The 12982-nt window shown below is 53.2% G+C and overlaps 1 protein-coding gene across 3 annotated transcripts in view; it reads right to left on the bottom strand.

Moving 5' to 3' along the window:
- SH2B3 (SH2B adaptor protein 3) overlaps window positions 1-12982 on the bottom strand; it is a 45971-nt gene that overhangs the window by 19613 nt on the left and 13376 nt on the right. The gene's annotated exons all lie outside the window — the stretch shown is intronic.

Here is a 12982-nt window from a genome sequence, read left to right as displayed (position 1 = left end):
GGCACATGCCTGTAATCCTGGCTACTCGGGAGGCTGAGGCACAAGAATCGCTTGAACCTAGGAGGTGGAAAAAAAAAAAAAAGAATACAGAAAAATGTTCAGGACACAAAGTGAAAACAGCAGGTGACCAAATAGTATGAAGAATGCCAGGCCTGCAAAGGCTGAAGTTTTTGTCCACAAGCTCCTGCCTACAAGGGGCTCCAGACAGAATTGTGCAAAAAATCCCTTCCCAGCAATTGCTGAAGGAATTGGAATTTGGAGGTGGAGGCAAAGTTAAAGACAGAGAAGAGGCTGGGTGCGGTGGTGGCTCACGCCTGTAATCCCAGAATTTTGGGAGACATAGGCGGGAGGATTGCTTGAGCCTAGGAGTTTAAGACCAGCCTAGGCAACATAGTGAGACTTTGTCTCTACAAAAAAACTTAAAAATTAGCAGGGCATGGTGTCCTGCTAATGTCTATGCTAATAGCAGCATTAAATAGTCCCAGCTACTTGGGAGGCTAAGGTGGGAAGATCACCTTGAGCTCAGGAGGTTGAGGATGCAATGAGCCGAGATGGCGCCACTGCTCTCCAGTCTGGGGGACAGAGCAGTGTCCCCCAGTCTCAAAAACAGGACAATAATGACATCTACCAAAATGGAAATGCTGGTTCTCTCTGGGTAGTGAGATTGTGGGAAGTTTTTCTGGTACTGTTTTTTTTTTTTCTTTAAATAGTTTCTGCCATGAGCTTTATTAATTGAAAAAGCAAAATAAAAAACATTAGGAATTCAGACATGGAGGCCCTCGGCAAGTTAGAGACAGTTTCCTAGATTACATCGGGTACCCAGATGAAGACAGGGCAGGGCCCCCTTCCAGGTGGTTCCCTAGAGAGAGGTTTCTCTCTCCTCCTACAGTGGTGCCCCTGTGTGTAGAGCTGAGGTTGGGGTTCGAGTCAGGCATGGGGCGGGGGGTCCCAGGCAGCAGCCACAGTGAGGGAGGTCCAGAGGCCAGGTGGCCCTTAATCGCCCCGATGTATGCTGTCACCCAGTAGTTCCAGAGGCCAAACAGTGGGCGGGGGCCACAGCCTCCTCGTCAACTCAGAGGGGAGATAGGAAAAAGGGGGTATGGGGCCCCAGAAAGGAAGCTGAGGGGGCCCCTCCTGCACTGGGAGAGGAAGCCCCCCCGCCCCCCCAGGCCAGCACTCGGAGACCTCTTCTAGCGCATTCAGTTTCCTTTTCCATTCACAAAGAACTGGGTGGGGGATTTCCAGCAGCGCCAGTGGGGCCAGCCAGGGGTTGCTGTGGGGAGCAGCCAGGCTGCTGCCCATCCTGGGGAGGGACCCTGGGGACCCACCTGTGGGATCTGGTGGCCTCCTTCCCCTTTTTCCGCCCTTCAGGGTAGGAACACATCATGCCCAGCTCCTCCCTGAGCCTGCAATTGGCTCGAAACAACCCACTAAGGCAAGTGCTGGCATCCCATTTTCCGTAATGAGCCACTGAGGCTCAGAGAGGCCAAGTTCTTGGCCCAGAGCCACACAGCAAGGGTACAAGAGCCAAGATCTGAACCTGACCCTGTCCATCTGCCCTTCTCCAGCGTCCACCCTTCGCCCCGGACCCTGACCCTGAACCCCCAAGCCCACAGCCCTGACCCCACAATGGTCTCATCTCAACACCAGCCCCGCAAACAAACAAAACAAAAAAAATACCACACCAACTTCCAAGAAGCCAGTAAGAGCAGCCAGGCCTGGTGAGCAGGACGGGGTGGGGATGGACCATAATAACTTAATTACTCCCGCCTTGTTGGATTCAGGGCACTTTCTAGGCTGTGGATTCGCAGAATTTGAGCTGAAAGGAAGAGCCCTGATACCATCTGCCCCCGTGGTTTCAGCGCGGTCGGGGGTTTCTTCTAAGCGGCAAAGCACTTTTTCAAAAACGATTTTGCATGGAACCCCAATAAGGGGACAGATGGGGCGGCAGTGTGTGTGGCTGGGGCCGCAGGAGCCCTACCCAACCCCCTCCGCCTTCCCCATCACTCCCAGAAGGCCACTGCAGGCACCCACTTCATAGCTCAGAGAGGACTGGGACCTACCCAGGTCACATGGCAGCCCAGGACAGAGTGAGGATGGGACCTCCATTCCTCCTCAGGAGCCTCTGCCCCTGGTCCCCCAGGAGACATGGGCCCAGGAAAAAACCGGCTTCTTAAGCCTGTGTGCCTGCCAGGACCTGAGCTCTGCCTGCCTGCCAAGACCAGGGCTCAGTCTGCCCTGCTTGCCGGGATATGGGCTCGTTCTGACAGTGGAGGGTGGGTGCTTTCTCTCTGCCTGTTCTGGGGCCTAAACACAAACCCCATGCCCCTGGTGCCCCCCCGGCCTTGGCAGACCCACCAGGGACTCTCATTTCCTGCCTTGGCCACCTCCCAGATCTGGGGCCTCGGGCAAGTTTCTGGACCTCTCTGTGCCTAGTTTTCTTGGCTGTGAGATGGCTTCATCACTGTCCCCACCTCCGGGGTTTGTGATAAGGATTCCATGGGATGTGGTGGACACAGTGCCTGTCACATGAAAACCAATTAATAAAAATGGGCCTGGCGCAGTAGCTCACACCTGTAATCCTAGCACTTTGGGAGGCCGAGGCAGATGGACAGCCTGAGGCCAGGAGTTCGAGACCAGCCTGGCCAACATGGTGAAACCGCATCTCTACTAGTAATACAAAAAAATTAGCGGAGTGTGGTGGTGGGTGCCTGTAATCCCAGCTACTCGGGAGGCTGAGGCAGGAGAATTGCTTGAACCCTGGAGGCGGCGGTTGCAGCGAGCCGAAATCACACCACTCTGCTCTAACCTGGGCGACAGAGTGAGACTCTGTCTCTAAATAAATAAATAAGTAATAAATAAAAATGACAACGCCAGTGATGCCTGCAGCAGCAGAGCCTTGCAGGCCCCAGCGAACACTGGCTGTGTTGGGCACAGCTCTAGGTGCTTCCCAGACAGCACTCAGTTGATCCTGGGGCCGGAGCCATCATCCAGCTATTTTTACTTGAGTAAACTGAGGCACGGGGGGGGCAAAGTGCCTTCCCCCGGGTCACAGGCTCAGAAGGGCAGTGGCAGGCCAGGCCTGCGCCTGTCAGAGCCCGAGGCGGCTTCCTGCCGGCCCTCCTCCTCCTCCTCTTCCTCCTCCTCGCACTCCTGCCCTGAGAGGAAACCGCCAGGCCTCCGGCGGACGTCCCTTTCTTTCTGCTTCCTCTTTCCCACACCCGGAGGCATGGGAGTGGCTCCTGCATCCCCGCCCAAGCTCTGGGCCCAGAGCCCGACTCTTGTGGCCTCCCCGGGTCTCAGTTTCCTCCTCTGTAAAGGAGGTGTGAGGGTGGTGCTGCCTGGAAGAATCACGGCAAGGACGGACGGGCACGGCCCTCCTGTGCCCAGGCGGGGTCACAGCCCACCCAGAGGGAGCTGCCCACCTGCGCCTCTGCCTCCCCTGTAGACCCAGGCACACCCGGGAACTCAGGCCCCCAGTGGATGGGTCACTCATCAGACACCTGGGCTCCTGTGCTATCTCTTGGGGGGACTTTGTGCTCCCAAAATCAAGGTCAGAGTGGCCTTGTTCCAGGGCTTCTGGGTGCCCCAAATGTCTCCTGTCAGAAGGGTGGGCCCGAGGCTGCCCCTCATCTGCCCAATCAGCGCTTACCGTAGCCTGCCCCCCCATGACACTTCCCATTTTACAGAAGAGAAAACCGAGGCCCAGCAAGGCCAAGTCACTCACCAGGGACACCTGGCTCGAAAGGGGATGAGTGGGGATGGCTCTGAAGCACATTTGCCCCTGAGTCGCAGCCACTCCTACCCAGACCACTGCCTCCTGGGCACTCAGGCCTGTGGTGCAGCGGGGGGCTCAGGGCTGAGGGCTAAGTCCCCCTGAGGCATCCCCCAGCCCCTCTTCTACTACTTCTCCAAGCTGGGCATCAGAGGCCATGGGTGGGATGTGCCAGGCAGAGTCCTCCGTGCCGGGTGAGGGGCGCTGGCCAGCCCCCTCCAGGCCTCGGTGTCTGCATCTATAAAATGGTGGCATTGGATAAAATGGCCACAGGAGCTTTTCCTAGTCCGAGAGCCCAAAACAGGTGCCCCCACCCACGCAGGGCCCTAGTTAACAGCGCCATCAGTAATACTGACAGTAAGTCCTTCTAAGGACTCACTGCTCACAGGGGCAGCCAACTGCCCAGGTTCCAAGCCCCTCACAGCCACAGGGGCTGTGAGACCTTGGGAAAGCCACCTAAGCTCTCTCAGACCTAGTCTCCCCATCTGTGAAATGCGCCTAATGGCGCAGCTACCCTCACAGGGCGCTGTGAAGACAAAATGAAGCCAGGTCAGTAAACTGCCTGTTGTATAAGGAAAGCCCAATAAATGGTGGTTTAAAGGGCATTTATCAACAGCTAGAACTCCATCATGTCCTCCACTGTACAGATGAGGGAAACTGAGGCTCAACCTCCAGAACCACCAGGGCCGGCAGGACTTCAAGACCATCTCAGCCAATCCATGCCTGGGCATATGTGGAAACTGAGGCCTGGCAGGCTGGGCATGCTCCATTTGAAATGGGAGCCCCATCTCCCCGGGAAGGTCTGGGGCCCAAGGCCAGCTACTCCAGCCTAGCAGCTGCTTCTGGAATCTTTCTCCTTCCCCAGGGCCCCCACTGCTCTCGCCTCCCCGTCAGGCTCTCCCGCTGAACCAGCGGCAGCACAGGCCAGGCTGGGACCCCCTCCAATGCCGGCCTGGCACCGCCAGATCCTCTGATTTTTTTTTTTTTTTTTCCCTGAGACGGAGTCTTGCTCTGTCGACCAGGCTGGAGTGCAACGGTGCAATCTCAGCTCACTGCAACCTCCGCCTCCTGGGCTCAAGCGATTCTCCTGCCTCAGCCTCCCGAGTAGCTGGGATTACAGGCACACGTCACCGTGCCCAGCTAATTTTTGTATTTTTAGTAGAGACTGGGTTTCACTATGTTGGCCAGGCTGGTCTTGAACTCCTGACCTCAAGTGATCCATCCACCTTGGCCTCCCAAAGTCCTGGGATTACAGGTATGAGCCACCGTGCCCGGCCGATCCCCGGATTCCATAAGAGAAACCAGAAGTCTGGATTCTGTGAAATCTCTCTGCTTTAGGTTGTAAATGTGGCAACCAGTGCAATTTCCTTTTCTTTTAACTGCCAGGTGAGACGCACACCTCAGGCCCAGCCCAGCCTGGAGCTGGGTTATACACTCTCTGGTTTGAACCAGTTCAGCAGGTGGCCAGGGGCTTGGGGTTAGGGGCCCCTCGGGATCAGGGGTTCCCATCTCAGGGTTCAGATCCCCTTCACTTCATGACCCTAAGCAAGTCTCTTTGCGTCTCCCAGTGCCTCAGTTTCCTCATCGGTCAAATGGGTCAGTGAACTCCAGCTCACGGGAAGGTCCAAGAATTTAGGGCAACACATGGCACACAGACACACATTCAGGGCCATGAATGTTGGGGCTCAGAAAACGACACCCCAAAGAAAGGTGCTGTGGCATGCTAAGTACTTGAACTAAAGAAGACTAGAAGGGCTCAGAAGGGGCCCTCAGAAGCAAAGTCTCTCTCACCTCCTTCTGCCCTCCTGTCTCTCTCACCCTCCTTCTCCCCTGAAGCGAGTCATAGAAACTAGGCGGCTGGGCACAGTGGCTCACGCCTGTAATCCCAACACTGGGAGGCTGAGGCAGCAGGATCACTTGAGGCCAGGAGTTCGAGGCCAGCCTGGGCAACATAGCAAATCCCCATCTCTCTTAACAACAACAACAAAAAAAGACAGAAAAAAGAAAAACGGAACCAGAATTCTTCCTCAAGGTGGGTCATAGAATCTAGAACCCCTCTCCCTGAAAGCCAGCCATAAAACCTAGAAATACAACTCTAACCTTCCCCTACCTTCCTGGGTAGGAGCCATCCACAGAGAAATTCTCCAACCTACCTTGTCTGAGGGAGGCAGGTTGTAAGTTCCAGAAAGGTCCTGCCCTATACCGGGAGGAAGGAACACCATGCAGAGGCCAAGAGAAATGGGAGCAAGCAGGCCTTGCTGGGACCCCGCCTCCATCTAGCTCAGTAGATCACACCCTTTCGTCCCAATCCCATTTTTACACAGCTATCCCTGCTCCAACAAACCTAAACACCAGACCGACCATTTCCTGGGGTCTTTCGGTCTTCATTCCTGAAGGCTACATGTCATATGAAACTTTGATTCAATAACTTTGTGATGCTTTTGTCTTGCTGACCTGTCTTGTTGCAAGAGTGTCGGTCGTGACCCCGATGATGGGTGATGAAAGGCATGTCACCTTTCCCCCACATAAACACCCTGCTCCCCTGTCCTTGCCCTGCCTGGGGCTCAGCGGTGCCCAGGGGAAGGAGGTCTCTAGAAGAAATCATGCCATACTCTCCCATCGCGGCCTGAGCTGGGAGACCACAGGTGGCCTGGAGGGTCCCTTGCACCCACTCCCACCCCCAGGCAGCCCCAGCAAGTGTCTCAGGCCCTCTAGGCCTAAATCCTCCAATTGTTCCCACTGCTCTTAATGTAAAACCTAAAGTCCCCACTGTGGCCCACAAGGGCCTCAGCAATCCAGCTCCACTACCCCTCCCTGCTCCCTCGAACCCCAGGCTGCCTGGCTATTCCACAAACTTGCCTGGTTCACGCTCACTGCAGGGCTTGTGAACCTGCCATTCCTCAGCCTGGGACTCCTTCACCCAGATCTATCAGGACCGGCACCTCCTGCCAAGGGGCCTTTGCTGACCGACCCCAGGGAAGGCAGCCCCCTCCCACCTCCCAAGGGCCCACGCTGCCCACCTGCAGTGGCCACTGAGACCAGAGAAAGCTGGGACTTTTCTCCCCTTCTCCTGACCTTGGAAAACACAGACATCTCCTCCACCCGCACCCCCACCCCCAGCAGGCTGTGGCCTCCCCTTGCACACCCCTGGTCACAGAGCGCTCTATCCCAGTGCAGCCCTCACAGTGCCCCTGGAGGTGCTGCACCGTCACTCTGCTCCACAGGCCTGGGGTCGCACAGCAGATCGGGGGCAGAGCTGGGGCCCAACTGCAGGTGAGGCTCACCTGTGGGCTGGGCCCACCTGGCCTCAGACTTCTGGGCAGCTGCCTTCTCTTGGCTCTCTCCTTCCAAAGCCTCTTCCAGCTCTGGGCAGCAGGGCCTCCACCAGGCTGGCACTGGGATTACATCTGCTCCCTCTCCTGTGGGGCACCCTTTAAGTGACAGACCACAAGTGCAGATCCAAAGCTTAAGCCCTTCGCCACCACCCACTGGTTGTCAGAACTTTCTTTTCCTTTTGTTTAAAACTGTTCCCAGAGCCAACCCCTGGGTCAGAGGTCAGGGGTCACAGTTGACTACCTGGCAGGCACATGCAAGACTTGTGGTCTGAGCACCCTTGGCCCATCACCTGGACACAGAGTCACTGAGGGGATGCTCCTGAGCCGCCCGGACTGTTCCACCCGATGCTCCGAGGGGCTAGGAGAAGCCTCTCTAGGGCTGCTTGCTTTGCAGGCAACACCCCAGGCCCCGCAGCAACCACCAAGCCTGTGACAGAGCCTGTCAGCCAGGGCTACGGCAAAGCCCTCTGGGACCTCCCTGGTTCCCTAGATTGGGAAAAGCCCTAAGGAATCTGATGGGGCCCTACCATCAGGGCTCCCAGAGAACAGGAGTCTTGGGGATGCCTTCCCCTGAGGGCCCAGCAAGCATTGGAAATAAACCTGGGCTCTCCGCCTAAAGTCAAAACCATAACCGCCTAAAGTCACAACAACCGTGGCAACAGCAACACAGCACTCATGGAGTGCTCCCAGCGCCAGGAATGTGGCACATGCGCTCTCCCCACCAAGACACACAGCCCTATGGGGTAGGAACTATGAGTACCCCCCAATGTACAGAGAGGGAAACTGAGTCTCAGAAAGGTGATGCCACTTGCCCCAGAGCTGAGAAAGCAGCTTATTCATTATTCAAACCCAGGGCCAGCTGGCTCCCAATACCTGGTCTTCCAAGATTATTTTTATTTTTTATATATTTACTTATTTTTTTGAGACGGAGTTTCGCTCTTGTCACCCAGGCTAGAGTGCAGTAGCATGATCTCAGCTCACTGCAACCTCCGCCTCCTGGGTTCAAGTGATTCTCCTGCCTCAGCCTCCCTAGTAGCTGGGATTATAGGCATGTGCCACCACACCAGGCTAATTTTGTATTTTCAGTAGAGACGGGGTTTAACCATGTTGGTCAGGCTGGTCTCGAGCTCCTGACCTCAGATGATCCACCTGCCTCAGCCTCCCAAAGTGCTGGGATTATAGGCATGAGCCACACGCTTGGCCACCAAGATATTTTTTAGTAGAGATGGGGTTTCACCATGTTGGCCAGGCTGGTCTCGAACTCCCGATCTCAGGTAATCTGCCTCGGTCTCCCTAAGTGCTGGGATTACTGGCATGAGCCACTGCGCCCAGCCACAGAGGTTGTTTTTCAAAGTTAAGAACCCCGGCCGGGCGCAGTGGCTCACGCCTGTAATCCCAGCACTTTGGGAGGCCGAGGCGGGCAGATAACGAGGTCAGGAGATCGAAACCATCCTGGCTAACACAGTGAAACCCCGTCTCTACTAAAAATACAAAAAATTAGCCAGGTGTGGTGGCGGGCATCTGTAGTCCCAGCTACCTGGGAGGCTGAGGCAGGAGAATGGCGTGAACTCGGGAGGCGGAGCTGGCAGTGAGCTGACACCGTGCACTGCACTCCAGCCTGGGCGACAGAGCAAGACTCTGTCTCAAAAAAAAAAAAAAAAAAAAAAAAAAAAAACCCCACAGTGTCGCACAGATAAGATCATGTATTGGGGCCGTTATTTGTCTTTCATGGTGACACAGCCTCAAGATTTTTAACAAATGATGAGAAAACCGTTTTTTATCTGTGCTTGCGTTTTCCCAACAGCTTCTGATTGTGCTTGGAATAAAACACTAAGTCCTCCCGTTCCCAGTGTCCTCCACCCACATGTACTTCCCCGCTCCCTATCTCCCTCTCTCTGCTCCCACCATACCGGCCTCTTCATGTTGTCCTTTCTTCAAAACATGCTAAACACATTCCCCACTCAGGGTCTCTGCCCATGCTGTTCCCTCTGCCTGGAAGGCCCAGTGATTTACTTAGAATGAAAGTAAGTGACCTCCTGGCCAGGCGTGGTGGCTCGCACCTGTAATCCCAGCACTTTGGGAGGCCGAGGCGGACAGATCACCTGAGGTCAGGAGTTCAAGAGCAGCCTGGCCAACGTGGTGAAACCCCATCTCTACTAAAAATACAAAAACTGAGGCTGGGCGTGGTAGCTCACGCCTGTAATCCCAGTACTTTGGGAGGCTGAGGCAGGTGGATCACGAGGTCAGGAGTTCAAGACCAGCCTGGCCAACGTGGCGAAAACCCATCTCTACTAAAAATACAAAAAATTAGCCAGGCGTGGTAGCATGCGCCTGTAATCCCAGCTACTCGGGAGGCTGAGGCAGGAGAATCACTTGAACCCAGGAGGCAGAGGTTGCAGTGAGCCGAGATTGCGCCACTGCACTCCAGCCTGGGCAACAGAGTGAGACTCCGTCTCAAGAAAAAACAAAAAAAAACTGTTTTTCATGAAAAGCCAGCCCATAAAGGTAGGAAATGACGTTTAAAACGCAAAGAAATTGTCCAAAATATATAACGACTTTTACAAATCAATTAAAAAAAAGGCTAGACAGACAATAAAAACATGCACTTCACAAACGACCAAATTCCGATGGCCAATCAACATATGAAAAGGTGCTTAACTAACTCTGTGAGTCATCAGGGAAATGCAAAGTAAAGCCACCTTGAGATCCGGGAATGCAGCCACTGGCGGTGACTCTCAACACCAAGTGCCTGGCTAACGTGGTGAAACCCCATTTCTACTAAAAATACAAAAATCAGCTGGGTGTGGTGGCACGCGCCTGTAATCCCAGCTATTTGGGAAGCTAAGGCAGGAGAATCAGCTTGAACCCAGGAGATGGAGGTTGCAGCGAGCCGAGATGGCGCCACTGCACTCCAGCCTGGGCAACAGAGCAAGACTCCGTCTCAAAACAAAAACAAAACAAAACAAAACAAAACACAAAAAAACCCACCAAGTGCTCAAGTGTTGGTGGGGAAGCGGAACCACCCGGAACTCTCACCCACTGCCGGTGGGACACAAAATGGTGCAGCTGCTTTGGGAAAAGTCTGGCAATTTCTCTAAAGTAAACATGTACCTACTCTATGACTGAGCAATGCCACTTCTAGGAATCCACCTGAGAGAAATGAAAGGATGTGTGTCTATATTTAGACCTAGATGCAAACTTCATAACAGCCTTATTCATAAATCAAAATAGAAACAACCCAAATATTCATCAACAGAGGATGGGATAAACCAGTTGTGGGACATGGAGACATCTGTGCAATGGAATCTATTCAGTACTCAAAAGAAACAAACCCGGCTGGGCGCGGTGGCTCATGCCAGTAATCCCAGCACTTTGGGAGGCCGAAGTGGGGGGATCATTTGAGCCCAGGAGTTCAATACCAGCCTTGACAACATGGTGAAATCCCATCTTCACAAAAAATACAAAAATTAGCCAGGTGTGGTGGCACGTGCCTGTGGTCCCAGTTACTCGGGAGGCTGAGGTGGGAGGACTGCTTGAGCCCAGGAGGACAGGAGGCAGAGGATGCAGTAAGCTGAGATCGAGCCACTGCACTCCAGCTGGGTGACAGAGCGAGACCTTGTCTCAAAAAAAAAAAAAGGAAGACACTATTGACATGTATGATCAATGTGATCAATCTCTAAAACATTATGCTGGGCAAAAGGAGCTAGAAATAAAAGGCAACCTATTTATTAGCTGGGAGTGGTGGCACGTGACGGTGATCCCAGCTACTGGGGAGGCTGAGGCACGAAGATAACCTGAGGCTGGGAGGTTGAGGCTACAATGAGCCATGATCACACCACTGCACTCCAGCCTAGGCGACACAGTGAGATCCTCTCTCAAAATAAATAATAAAATAAAACAAAGGCAACCTACTGTGTGATTCCATTCACATGACATTCAAGAACAGAAGAATCGAACCTGTGGTGACAAGAGGTGGTATGTAAGGGGGTACAGGGCACTGGCCTGGGGGAGGCATGAAGGAGCCCTCTGGGGTGCTGGTCACTTGCGTTGCACACACAGAAACACAGAGCTTCAGATGTGTCTCACACTTCACACACTTCCAGGTCTGCATGTTATGCCACAGTCAAGTTTGAAAAGGTTACTTCAAAGGATTCTTGGATGACTCTCCCAAACCACCAAACCGGGACCCCTCAGTTATCCTCCCAGAGACCCCATTGCTTTTCCTTTAGAACACAATTTACCAGTTTTAGAACACAATTTACCATTTTTAATTCCATGCTCATTTGTGGGTTTATTTCCTCAACAGCCTCCACTAGACCACCTAGTCCCCTAGAACCTAGCATGTGCCTAACACATAGCAGGTGCTCCATAAACATCTGTCGAATGAATGAAAGAGTAACCATAGGTTTCCTCCACCCCCATCGTGAGCCCCTCAGGGCCAGTATCACATCGGTTTTGCTCATGCTCTAGAGTAAGGCCCTACCACGTAACAGGATCCCAAAGAGAGAGCAATTAGATGAAAGCCATATGGTCCTGTCATGCATACCTGAGTCAAAGATGGAGCCTGTCAGGTGAGTAGAACACAGTGACCTTTCAGCCTCAACAGCACAGTAGGAATTAAGCCAGCTGTGAAGGAAAAGAACTTTTTTTTTTTTTTTTTTTTTTTGAGACAGGGTCTCGCTCTGTCGCCTAGGCTGTAGTGCTGTGGCGCAATCTTGGCTCACTGCAGCCTTGGTCTTCTGGGCTCAAGCCATCTTCCCACCATAGCCTCCAGAGTAGCTGGGACCACAGGCGTACACCACCACGCCCAGCTAATTTTGGTATTTTTTGTAGCAATGGGGTTTCGCCAAAGGACAAATTCTTTTTAACTTGCAAAACATCACCAAGCCACAGGAGGTGCAGAGAAATTCTCTGATGGTTTTGAGCCCTCTGGAAATAAAACACCAATCTGTCAATGCCAGTCTGAGTCACGGTTTTCAAGGATCTCAGAGTGACCTGCTACCAGCCCACATGACACCCAAATGTGAAACCAAAAAGGTGTCCCTGGACATTGTACAAAATCCTTGACTGGTACTCCTCAAAACTGCGAAGGCTATCAGCAATAGAGGGTTGGAAACTGTTACAGCCAAGAGGCGCCTAAGGAGACGTAACGACTAAACCTCATGTGGTATCCTGGGGGGCAAGCTGGAACAGAAAAGGGACATTAGAGGAAAACTGGCAAAGCCAAAGGAACAGTGGCGTTTAGCTAATAGTGATGTACCCGTGCTGGTTCCTTAGCTACAACCAATGTACACAGCAGCATAAGATGTGAACCTTCGGTGAAGCTGGGTACCATGTGTAAAGGAACACTACTATCTTTGCAACTTTCCTGTAAGTCTAAAATTCTTTTTTTTTTTTTTTTTTTTTTTTTTTTGAGACAGAGTCTCACTCTGTCAACAAGGCTGGAATACAGTGGTGCAATCTTGGTTCACTGTAACCTTCCCTCCCAGGTTCAAGTGATTCTCCTGCCTCAGCCTCCCAAGTAGCCGGGATTACAGGCGTGCGCCACTGTGCCCAGCTAATTTTTTATTAGTAGAGACAGGGTTTCACTATGTTGGCCAGACTGGTCTTGAACCCCTGGCCTCAAATGATCTGCCCACCTTGGCCTCCCAAAGTGCTGGGGTTACAGGCGTGACCCACTGCACCTGGCCTGTAAATCTAAAATTCTAAAATAAAAAGTTATTTTTTATTGTATTTATTTAGAGACAGGGTCTTACTCCATCACCCAGGCTTGGAGTGTGTTGGCATGATCACGGCTCACTGCAGCCTCCACCTCCTGGGCTCAAGTCATCCTCCCTTCTCAGTCTCCCGAGCAGCTGGGACCACAGGCACG

This window comes from Pongo abelii, chromosome 10, assembly GCF_028885655.2.
Source record: "Pongo abelii isolate AG06213 chromosome 10, NHGRI_mPonAbe1-v2.0_pri, whole genome shotgun sequence".
NCBI classification, from domain to species: Eukaryota; Metazoa; Chordata; class Mammalia; order Primates; family Hominidae; genus Pongo; species Pongo abelii.
The sequence above is the reverse complement of the archived record's forward strand: the minus strand, read 5'-3'. Positions and strand labels throughout refer to the sequence as shown.